The following is a 13,230-nucleotide window of genomic DNA, read 5'->3' as shown; positions in this document are numbered from 1 at the left end:
TACTGAACCTCAGCTGCATAATAAAGGGGCCTTGCTGGGGAATATCCTATTAAGCACTGACAGAGCATTTGTCATTGAGATAATAAAGCCCAGAGTAGTTTGTGGAATACACCAGATAACTGTTAATATACAGTACAATATACACTAACAAGAGTAGCTCAACTCAATAAAAATACTTCTTCATTGCACAGAATTCCGCACAGCTCCTTTGACTTAATCTCAGCCCGCAAGAATACCTCCTGTAATTTCGCATATGCTTAGGAAATACATTTTAGGTGTGTAAAGTGTAAAGTGTTGCATACGAAAATGAAGCACTTTTGTTCATGGAATCAAAAAGACATAGCTAATGGCCTGTTACCCAAGTTATCTGCACAGTGAAATACAAAACAAAAATGTAACAGTTCTATTTCCATTCTCAGCAGTTTAAAATGACTATAGCACATTTACCACCAATATTATGTGCCAAAGTAATACTACAGTAAAATATCATAATCAACTTCCTTTGTCCATCATCATTCCTCTACTTGGTAATACTCCTCCTATACTTGATGTAAGTTAACATTGTTCCCATACCAAGCCAACATATTAATACGTTATAATAAATGTGCCCTTGAAAAAAAAAAAGACACAAATCCAAACTGGGTAAAGTGAGGGGCCTTACAGTCTCTTTTTTAATAAAGCACAATAGTTTAATTAATATCTGCTCTGTCCTTCTTATTGTCCCACTGCCACAGTCAATCAAAGAATCTTACATTTGGAGAGGGCTCGAACAGAGCATAAACCGTCCTTTAATGTGTCAACTGGAATTTAATGGGAAGCTACATAGCTTGGCCTTGAAATATGGCCATGATACAAATCCAGTAAATGACTCACAGTAGCTGACCCTAACAATATTTCATCCGAAGGAATTAGTCCTATTTATCAGTTGCAGTTATACAGTGCCTATCATGAAGAAGTCAGAGAGCATTTTCTTTGATTGATGACCAGGACCATTCCGTACTTAAGTATGTGCTTAAATCGAATCACTGAGGATGTCCACACAATCTTCATTGTTTCTGTCATGTGCCAAGACACTTTTGGGTTTTGGCTTAATTTTCGTCAAGATTTATTTGCAGCTGAAGAAGTGAAAAAAAAAACAACAACAATGAAAATATAAATATGAAGATATGCATGTGCTTCCAATTAAAAGAATATAACAGAATGGTAAATGTTTTTTTGTTGTTGTTTTCTAACATGGGGTACTGAATGTTTGGGTTGAATTGGCCTCCAGTATATGGAATTTTGATTAAATAGTGCCAAAGGACAGACACATAACAGACTCTGTATTTGCTGATTTACCCAGCCCCACTCCTGAAAATACAGAACTAGAAATATTTACTAAATTTAGCCTGTTCAGTTAATATTATGGAGAATTGGAAGTACTGTAGCTAGTAGCCTCTCCTATACTATATATGCTCAGCATATCTCTTAAGAATATGACATACGAAGTGTTTGAATAAATCTCACACAATACAAGGGTCAATCTAAATGCCTACACTTTAAAACTCTATTGCAGTCCAGTTTCTGTTTCTGTTCCATTACCCTATGCACACTACTTAAACAAGCTTGATCAACACATACTGAAACCATGTGTCTGAGATTCACTTTATTCAAAATTATTGAAACATGACAATTGTGCATTAGTTAGGTAGTGTGGACCAGGTATTAGTGATACTAATAAGCTAATAATGGTGTTGATTAATCAACCATCAGTGAACACCTCAGATGGATTAAATATATATATATATATATATATATATATATATATATATATATATATATATATATATATATATATATATATATATATATAGTTTCCCACTTTTTTAAACCCATGGTTTTTTAAGTGTGTGAAGAATGAACAGTGCGATGCTGGTGCAGTTAATTAATGAAGCCTATGAGCAAGCATCTAATGGATAACCCATGTTCATTTAATTAAGACCTCTATCAGATGTTCAGTTTGTCAATAACGTAAGCCAGTGGCAAATTCTACTTTAATTACATTCGATAATTCTCCTCTAGAAACATGTAATGGAGTCTTGATGTTTTACTGTAGCAGATCGTGCATTCAATTGCATATACTGAGAAGGCATATTACTACACGGTTGTTTATTGTAAGGCTCTTTAAATTGAAACCCTGAATTGTCAGGTATCCTATCAGGTTGTATATTGTACAATGCATTTAACCATAGCCATAAACCTAACCCAACCCCATTTACAATTTGAATGGGAAAATGATTATAATGATATATTTACACAATAAGTGAGTGCTCCTCCTGACTTAAACACCCCTGACAACACCTTATCCCAGAAAAAAGCATAGTATCTGAGTTATTGCAATTCAGAATGATTGCAACCATTGTAAGGGGACAGTAAGAAAAAGAACTTGGAAATTACTGCAGTGATTTTGTAGATCTGTAGAGGGCTTCAACAGAGCATATAAACCACTCTGGACTTTAATGGGAAGCTACATAGCTTAGCCTTGAAATATGGCCATGATATGGGTAGAAGGGGTTTTATACCAATTGTATAATGGTTAAGCTGCTCTCTTGCAGTGTGAATTGTTGCTGGTTCGACCCCAGTCTCCGCCCTGTGACACAGGCAGTCTCAGCGACCATTGATTTTAATATAGAAAGCTAGTAAAATTATTTAGAACACAACAGCTTCATCCTGCAGTTTACTGTAATGGGTAAAAAATTAGCCAGGCAAGATCTCGGCACAACACACATTTTTGCTCATTAGTGCTTAATTATTATATTAACTTGTCTTTCCGAAAAAGACACATGACTATGTTACAGTTTTGCTTAATCATTCAAATTGTAATAATTAAATATGCAAATAAGACAATGAACAATGAAAAATTATTTCAAAACACACATACATATTTTTTCACTGACAGACAATTGTATACAGCATTTAAAAACCGACAACAGGATCATTCTTCTGTGTTGTTTCATTAAAAGCAGTTTACAACACATAACTATTTTGCTGATCTCAAAATATCCTCTCTGCTCCTCTCTTGGGGTAGTGTTAAATTGTGCATAGTAAATGAGTTTCAAACTTAATGCACTATTTAAAGAGCTTGAGCTCTAGAGTAGCCTTTTGGCTTAATAACATCTACTCATTTTCTTCCAGTTCTCTTTTCACTTAGCTGCCACGGCATTTGCAATGAAACCCAATCTAATAAAATGTGCCTTTAAATTATCAAATGACCGATTCAGACCTATAAAGCCTGTTTCTCATAGAACACCCTTGAGACAGATAACCTAATAAAGATAGCATTTAAATTTTAGGCAGTTATGTAACAGTTGGAATGTGGCATTTACAGCGTAATTTTGTAAACTTAAGACATACTTTTGTAAGCAGATCTAACGAGGAAAGGAGAATTAAGTTAAATCAGAATCCCATGCACCTAATGTTGTTAGTTTATATAACTCTACTGAATCCTGGCTTTGGTGGACATCTGACTGTTAGAGGTGAGATAAACTATCCTATATAGGTGAGTGTGCATGAAGGTCATTTAAGGTCCCAATTAAGACTGCAAACTTGACTCAAATAACAGTTACATCACTCCACCGCACTGCACACAGCAGTCATTTTACTAGCTGAGCCACATGAACCCTCCCATTATTTCTGATTTTAAACCTCCACAAGAGAAACTCCAAGGTCATTTTTTTGCTGCAAGGAGTCAGAGTCTTTTCTTTTTACAATTTCCAAATGTGCTATTTTGCTCTATTACACTAACCATTCATCTTTTGTGATATCAGACTGTTTCATAATCCGTTCAGTTCTTTCTCTTTATATCAAAGATCTTAAAATCAATAACAGTATTGATGAATGTCCTATATAAGCCCTTAGAGTTACCAGTCAAAGCTTTTATTCTCCAACTTGATGTAGATCCATCTACATCAGATAGAACACAATGCTATTGTATGTTTTGTCTCAGCTTTAGGACATTTCATATTTACACCCCAATAAAAAAGAGAACAATGAAGCATCTCTGCTTTCATTCAACCTAACAGCTACTTATAAAGTATGACACATTTATTATTATTTGTTATCCAAACAAGCTGACGAGATTTGATCTGTCAGTAGACATGATCTAGTTGGTAAAGCAGGATACTTTTGTAAAATGTTGTGATCTAAAGATGGAGTAATGTAATTTTCTCATTGAAATGCCAGTGACAAATTTGCATTTGGTGTGCTGACTTGATCAGGTGACAGCTGTCTAACAAGTATTGTGCTTTTCAGCTACAGCTAACTCTGGGTTTCAAGTGAAATTTGATAAAACTGAAAAATAAATGTAGGTTGTGTCTTCAGTTTTTAATTCGAGCATGACTAGGTGTTATGATTGGGAGCCAGCATCCTCCAATAAAGTGGCTTAGAGCCAGGACATGACGTGAATGCTAGCTATTTTTCTATTCAGTAATCTTACCAAGGCTGCTTGAAAATCACACTCTGATGGTGGTAAACAAACTCACTGGTACGACTAAAGGTTAGATGAACACATACTGTACAAGCGTTGAAACCACCATCATATTCATCTTGTGTATTTTTTTGTTATTGTTTCATACAGCGGTCCTCTATGGAGCTGGAAGAGAAAACATGACTGCAAAACTTGAGTTGAATGTGATAATGATAAACTGAAGTTGTCAATACTTCACCACAGTTTGAAATCCATGGATTAAATTTCAAAGGAAGTTGAACAAACTGCTTAGTTCACTGTGCCTCCCATTTAGATTTGCAGTCTTTAAAAAGAAATAACAAATCCGCAATTGGGAAAAGCCTGCTTGACTGCTTATTTTTCAAGTTTATTGAGTGTTCTTATCAACATTCAACCAAGCATTATGTGCCTGTCACACACACATTAGTCTCCTAGCAACCAAATGCATAAAAATGGACTTGTACGGTGTCCATTTTAGGACATTCTCAGACCTCACCTATAGGCCTATTTAATTTGTATATTTTTATTTTTTATTTTTTTTATATCGTTGTACTCACTGGTCTCTTTAACAAGTAAAAAGGTACTGTTCAAGTGCTGTCCAGCTATTCCAGTATAACCGTAAAAAAGGGGAGGGGATAGTATGGCTTGAAGCGGTCTGATGATTCAGCCAAGGAGGAGTAAGGATTGAGTCAAGGAGGAGTGAAGATTGACTCAAGGAGGGGTGAGGATTGAGTCAAGGAGGGGTGAGGATTGAATCGAGGAGGGGTGAGGATTGAGTCGAGGAGGGGTGAGGATTGAGTCGAGGAGGGGTGAGGATTGAGTCGAGGAGGGGTGAGGATTGAGTCGAGGAGGGGTGAGGATTGAGTCGAGGAGGGGTGAGGATTGAGTCGAGGAGGGGTGAGGATTGAGTCGAGGAGGGGTGAGGATTGAGTTGAGGAGGGGTGAGGATTGAGTCGAGGAGGGGTGAGGATTGAGTCGAGGAGGGGTGAGGATTGAGTTAAGGAGGGGTGAGGATTGAGTTGAGGAAGGGTGAGGATTGAATCGAGGAGGGGTGAGGATTGACTCAAGGAGGGGTGAGGATTGAATCGAGGAAGGGTGAGGATTGAGTCAAGAAGGGGTGAGGTCTGATGTCTGACGATTGAGCCGAGGAGGGGTGAGGATTGAGTCGAGGAGAGGTGAGGAGTGACTCAAGGAGGGGTGAGGATTGAATCGAGGAAGGGTGAGAATTGAGTCGAGGAGGGGTGAGAATTGAGTCGAGCAGGGGTGAGGGTTGATGTCTAATGATTCAGAACCGGAACAGAAACAAAAAATCCTACACAACCTAAGCCATTTAACAAAAACAATATATCCCAAAAATACAGTTCAATGGACAGAGATACTTACATAGTGTATGTGAAAGAGGTACAAATTTGGGTTAATAGAGAATAGTTGACCCAGTGTAGTCACTAGAGAGTCTCAAGATATATATATAGTTTAGTATAGTTTGTTTTGGATTGCTAACAGTGCAATGGGATTGAGATAGGGAGATGAAAAGGTTGATGTATAGTAGACAGGTAACAAATGCAGACATGTCTTTCAAAGGCACAGTAATGCAACTCAACCCAATATCATTCTGCTACAGAAGCTTGTGTTTACATTTTTCTTCAATGCCTCATTTCTTGGAACAGATGTGTATCTGGTGGTAGATAAGCTAAGCATATCATTGCAGAACTCATTACACTGAATTCATCTGAGGCCCTTGAATTCTGATGATGAAAGATTATTCTTTTATGAGATGGATTAAAAAGAATATGGCTGGAAAGTACTTATACTACATCAGATGATAAACTCATTGCATCATCAAGTCCCTCGAATTCCAATTAATATTACATTGCATACTAATTAAGTTTTTACTGTTTATCTGAACAGTCCCAATTCTTCAATAAACTCATATTTGGTGTTCATACTATCAAGAAATTAAAAATAAGATTTTAAAGTATACCCCTATTGTGCCTCTTGCTCTATTTTATCTTGCTTCTAACATACTAATGCATCAACATTGTACAAATATACTCAATAGGATACAAATATGTAGAAAACCTTTAATTGACAATTATTTAAAGATATATTACACTTTTGTAGATATATGTTGGGTTCACTATCAATAAGAACCAAACACACGTGGCATTTGTTTTTAATCAGCTAATGTTTTGTAAGTTTGAACATTTTAGAAAAATAATGTATCTACAGTGTAAGTTGCAACCAAACCAGTTGCAAATGTTGAAAGTTTTATTTTCGGTCAAGTTGTAGTATTGTTTTCATTTTGGTGTTACATCATTAGGTCAAAAAAGGAAGTTTTATTCAAATATGAAACACATATAATGAGAAAGACATGGCAATGATAGCCATGTACCAGCGTGTGTATTTATTAATTCTACAATTGTCCGCCTCCATTGCTGTCAATGAGGCTTGACAGCTTGAAGTTAAGATGATACATTAGCTAATATCAGGACTAGGAAGGGAAATAAACTGTTCTGTATAGCATATCAATATGAAAATCAGGTTCTTCCAGAAATAGCCCACAGCAGTACATATAACACCTAACATGAATAATCTTGGGGTCATAAACCTCTTTGAAAAATGCCTGCAGCCCTGTTGAAAGATAGAATTCATAAATGTCATAATTTCCATTTCATAAGCCAAGGATTCCATTCTGGATTAACAGCTTTTTTTTTAATAGCAGGCAAAAAGAGGTTCATTGTAACTAAAGCAGAACAAGTAATATAACGTTTCTCCAGAGATACGAAAGGTGACCTAGGCCTTTAGTGCACACGATTAGACTTACAGTAGTCAGCAACATATTAACTTGACATACAGCCCAAACATATATGTATATATAACTGCATATTTTCTTTTTTTTTTTGGTATAAAATTAGATGTTATGCACTAGGGATGATCTAATATTAGGAAAGCACAGGTTTAAAGATTTTTTTTCTTTTCTTTTACAAGGTTCAGTGCTTTTTGGGGAAGGCAACAGTAAGTGCAGCCAGCAGCACAGACAAACACACATTCAAATTGTCCCAAAAGTACCTGGTTAGGAATCCAGCCTCCCAGAAGTCAATGACATTAGGGGAATATGCAGAAAAACACATTGTTTGTTTAGATGTTTTGCAGATAATGTGTGCTTAGTTTATCTACAAAATAAATACAGATGTACATCCTCTGCATATCGGCTGTGTATGTGACAATGTGTTTGCTATTGATTTTCAAACATACAATGAAACAGAGTAGGCAGTTCATTTACAGTCCATTATTATTCAACCATGCAGGCTCTGTGCAAGTATAAAGATGGTTTTCAGTTTAAATGTATGCCAGCCTATTATAGGCGTCCAAAACAATCAATTTTATTACCTAACATTAGCATTTGGGGCTTTCCACCAACTGATTTTGTAATGGTTACGATAATGCTTTTCAAGATCTGTACAGCGCTATAGATTCCTGATACCTAATCACTCTATGTACTGTTGGTTACATGGCATGATTGCAGGATACCATTGGAGTAAATCTGACCTGCAGCACTGGTTTAAGGTACCAGGAAGCAATCTGACCATTTATTTAAAAAAGCACATCAAGGGGGGAAAAAAAACTTGTCCTGCACATAACCATGTTTTCAAAATCCATATTGTATCCGTATTGTATGGCTCTGGGCAAATCAAGTCCAACATGCTATTACGCTGCTCAAAATCTATTTATTTTTCAATTCTAGGGGTTAAATGCTAAATGTGGAAAATGTTGCTTTATCTGGGTAAAAACTTGTTTTAAACATGATTATCAATGACAAACTTTAAGTTTCTCGAATTGGTCTGATAAGAAGGCAGTAAGCTTAATTACAGTGCAACACTTACAAAGGAAGCACAAATGCTGAGGAAATTGCTTGAAATCTTGGAAATATTAAACAATAGGATTTTAAAAATGCTGCATGGGATTGTAACTTTAATCTCATCATAGACTTTACTTGGAGTTTTAGAGACATTGACTGTTGTAATTATTGCTGGATGCATCTGTTGAATGACTTCTTTTGAGTCCTTGACCTAGTTTGGAGTCCACGTCAGGCCAGGCAGCTAAAAGTCCAGATTACTTTTAAGCTTTACAGAAAAAAAGGACAACCCAAATAATGTCCTTTTAAAAAATAATAAATAGAAAGACACACAGCCAAGGGCCATTTATATACCGACATCCCATCTTATGAAGTGGCAAAGAGCTGGCATCGATTCCTCTTCCCCGATCCATTCTCCCAGGCCAGATGGCTCAAGACTTACACATTTTTAATCTGAAACATAAAGCACTCCCAGGCTAAAAAAAAAACAAAAAAAAAAAAAAAAAAAAAAAAAAAAATAGCATAACCTGTTTTGATGAAATTTTAGGGATTGCTACCCTTAGGGGTACATGTATTTGGAAATATGACCTTAAAGCACTAGACGATGGATGTGTTAAGACTATTACTTTTTTGGGGGGATCAGGGAAATGTCATATAAAAAGTCCATACTCATTTTAAGAACGTGAAGGAAAACTGGAATAAAACCTATTTTAAAATCATTACTTTGTTTTCTACATATAATGTAGTCAGGAACATTCATAGAGTGTGTATGTTCCTGTTACCTGCACGTTTATATTGCTGTTTTTTTTTTTTTTTTGGAAGTGTGGCTACTAGGTATTCATTGATTAATATCAGGGCTGAAGAAATTGACATATTTATATTTTATTGGTCTTAGGTTTAGAGAAAGAGAAAAGGGTAGTTATAGCAACAATTTAAGACTAGTTTAACTGAATGTTTTTAGAGAAAATATTTCAGGAGCACCTACAGTGCCGAGAAAAAGTTTGTGAACCCCAATGATAATTATGGAAATTCCATAGTTTTACTATGATAACCTTCTTGAATCAAAACCAGAATTTTCTTAAATATCCAATAGGGTTTATATTGACCAATTCCATGTCTTTTGAAACAAAATAATGTATGAATTAAACAATGAGTAATTAAGATTCCGGGTATGTGACAAAGTAAGTGAACCCCTGGTTTTATCAGATCAATTAAGGGGATAATTAGAATCAGGTGTTTAAATAATTAAGTAGATCTTCAGGGGTAAGTTTGGGAGGCCTCACCCTATATAAAGATCAGAAACATTGTGAGTTTAGTCTTCACCACACAGGTGTGTGGGAGCACTTCATGTCATGATCAAAATAAATCTCTGAGGACCTCAGAAAAACAGTTATTGATGCTCATCAGTCTAGAAAGGGTTACTAAACCATTTCTAAGGATTTGGGGCTCCACCAATCCACTGTCAGACAGGAGAAATGGAGAAAGTTCAGGACCACAGTCACTCTACCCAGGAGCAGTCGTCCTTCCAAAATCTCTCCAAGAACAAACCAGAAAATCATCAAGGAAGTCCCAAAGAACTCCAAAGTAACATCCAAAGATCTGTAGGCCACTCTATCCTTGGCTAATGTGAGTGTTCATGACTCAACTATCAGAAAAAGACTTAACAAGAATGGTGTTCATGGAAGGATAGCCAGGAGGAAACCACTGCTATATAAAAAGAACATTGCTGCCTGTCTGAAGTTCACCAAAGAGTACATAGAAGACTTCTGGAACAATGTTTTCTGGACAGACGAGTCAAAGGTAAAACTTTTTGGCCTCAATGAGAAATGTTATGTTTTTTGAAAATCAAATACTGTGTTCGAACAGAAGAACCTCATCCCAACCATCATACATGGTTGTGGGAGTGTGATGGTTTGGGGCTGCTTTGGTGCCTCAGGACCTGGACGGCTTGCCATCATTGACACAACCATGAATTCTGCATTGTATCAGAAGATTCTAGAGCTGAATGTCAGGCCATCCATCCATGAGCTGAACCAAAATATACAAGCAGACCTACAAAAGAATGGATGCAGAAGAAGAAATTCTGCGTTTTAGAATGTCCTAGTCAAAGTGCAGACCTAAACCCCTTCGAAATATTGTGGCAGGACCTGAAGCGAGTTGTCCATGGAAGGAAGCCCTCAATTGTCACCGAGTTGAAGCAGTTCTGTAAGGAGGAATGGGACAGAATTCCTCAAAACCGATGTGAGAGACTGACCAACAGTTACAGGAAATGTTTAGTTGAAGTCATTGCTGCTCAAGGACGTGCCACCAGTTACTGAATCTAAAGGTTCACATACTTTTTCACACATGGATATTGAATGTTGAATCATCTTTGGATAAATAAATGTTGAAAAAGTATCATGATTTTGTGTCATTTGTTTAATCAGGTTATCTTTAACTATTATTAGGACTTAGATTAAGATATAATAACATTTTAGGTTTGAAATATGTGAAATATTGGAAAATCCTAAGTGGTTCACAAACTTTTTCTCAGCACTGTATCTGTTATGGTTAATTTGATACTGGATGTTGCCTTATTTTTAGTTGAAATATCAATAACCTGTGTTTATATTACTGTTGTCTCTTTAAGTGACCTGAGACCCCAAATGTTTACTGGAGTCTGCATGTGTCCAGACTAATAAAAAAATAAATAAAACTAAATTCAACAGAAAAAGCTACATAAATGCCAATGAAACATCTTATCCCACATTCACACTTCACTCACTGACAGAACATGTTAAAGTTACAGAAGCTTGGAGATATAATGCCACCAGGGCATTTTTTCAAATCCTACTGGGTGCAGCTCTAGCTGAAGTCAATCTGCTCTATCCAGATGTCTAATATGTCTGTCAGATGCACAAGCAAAGACTGCAAACCAAAGGTGAATTTCTACTTAGAAATTCCGTTATGCAATGTGCAGAATAACTACAGCAAATATGTTTTACCGAATAAGAAAAATTCTAAATGCTAAATGCAAAAAGAATAATACAAATAATTTGTTTCAATATATTTCATTTTTAAACCCAAGAGGGAGACGGAAATGCTGCTTTTTCCGGTTTGGTTTGCTAAATCGGTCTGGCAAATTGGAATACAAAATAATCCCCATTTCACCCTCAGAAATCAAGAATAATATGACCTAACAACATCAAATACTTATTAAGAACTACCCAATTTTTCCACCACATCACTGCACAGATTGGTTAAAAAGCAATTAATGCCAAGTAAAAATCTTTCCCTTTAGTTTGGCTGTAATTTCAGGTCTCCTATAAAAGAAAAGCATATAGTCCTGTATATTAACACATATTTGCTACAAGAGACTCATATAGGATAATATATTTGTTTTTTAGTTAGCAGAAACAATATTGTAATATACTTGCCTATAGAGGCGAAATACAAGTACGACACTGTAAGGATGTCTTTACATTTATTCTTTCACATAGTGACAGGGTATCAAGCAATGCTCAAAGGTTAATTAGAAAAATTATCTCATCAGTACAAAACAAATAGGCCTATGGAGTCCCACTGCTTTCAGACATGCTAATCTATGGCAGGTCTGTTTCAGGTATACCTGTGATCCATCACAGTCACTCCCTGACAATCCCCTTGAGCTTTGCAAGGGTTTTCAGCTTGGCTGCACAGCTTCTGTGCTTGTGGTAGTAATGAAATTGAAAGATGTAAGTTTCCACATAGTTAAATGAACTGATGATTTTGTTTTGTTTTTTTTGTAATTAATTAAATTCAGTAAAACAAAAACTAGTTGCATTTATAAACAATGTACAGGAGTACTGCCCAAGGGCTAAATTAGCATTGAATACAAAATGATTTCAGCAGCCTTTTACAATCAGATAAAGGATCCTTAGTTTGGTACATCAGTCACGTATTTATCAGATAATATCCCAACTACCGTGTACTTTCCAGACTCATTTTCATATCTACCATGTAATCGAGCACAGAAGAAATTTTTTTCACTTAAAGGCATCACTGCTCTTTCATATCTTCAACACTGTAAAATATATTCCATCTGTGAAAGTCTCAGTAATTGATACGTTACAAAAACAAAATATTGGCAAACAATGCTGCTGCTAACCATGACTACAGAAACAAAAATACTGTTTCCGAGCCAATAATGAACATAGAGTGAAAAAAATGAGCGATTGTAACAGTACTTTAACATACTTTAAATACTACAGTAGCTATCCTATTTCATCTGTACAACCACCTGAATACTCTGCAGTTTGAGGTCAATATTGTCAACAATTACTAACAGATTAAATGTGTTTGAACAGAAAAACAGTAAAGCGCTACCCAAATGTTTCCAGGGTTTCATTTAGTGTATATTCACGCTTACATTTTACTCTTATCTGATAAAAAGTATAGAATATTTTTTCTCTCACCAGTAAGGATCAGTATTTAACTTTTTTTCAGTTAATTGATTTATTTAATCAGGATGAGAACCAATTAGATATGCATCTCGTTCTTCAAAGGGTATTGGCAAGACAGCTGTGTTATTAAATGTTTGGGCATAGGGGACTGGTTCACCTTGAGAGCGTTTTACCTTCTATGGCAAAACAGGCAAAACAGGCTAGACCAATAAATGAAAGAAAGAAAGAAAGAAAGAAAGAAAGAAAGAAAGAAAGAAAGAAAGAAAGAAAGAAAGAGCTGATATACTTCAACCCAATCTCTAATTTGGAAGTCCTGTGTATTCTTGTAATAAACTCTGAATACATATATGTTTAGCTATGCATGTCTTGAAAGAAAAGCACACATCCACTTGAAGCACACTATTGTAAGTCTATTCTAAGCACAGACTGGATGCATCTTGTCATACATGAAGTGTAGATGGTGTTGTACC

The sequence above is a fragment of the Polyodon spathula genome, chromosome 11 (genome assembly GCF_017654505.1).
Source record: "Polyodon spathula isolate WHYD16114869_AA chromosome 11, ASM1765450v1, whole genome shotgun sequence".
Classification (NCBI taxonomy): domain Eukaryota; kingdom Metazoa; phylum Chordata; class Actinopteri; order Acipenseriformes; family Polyodontidae; genus Polyodon; species Polyodon spathula.
This window is presented reverse-complemented; position numbering follows the sequence as displayed.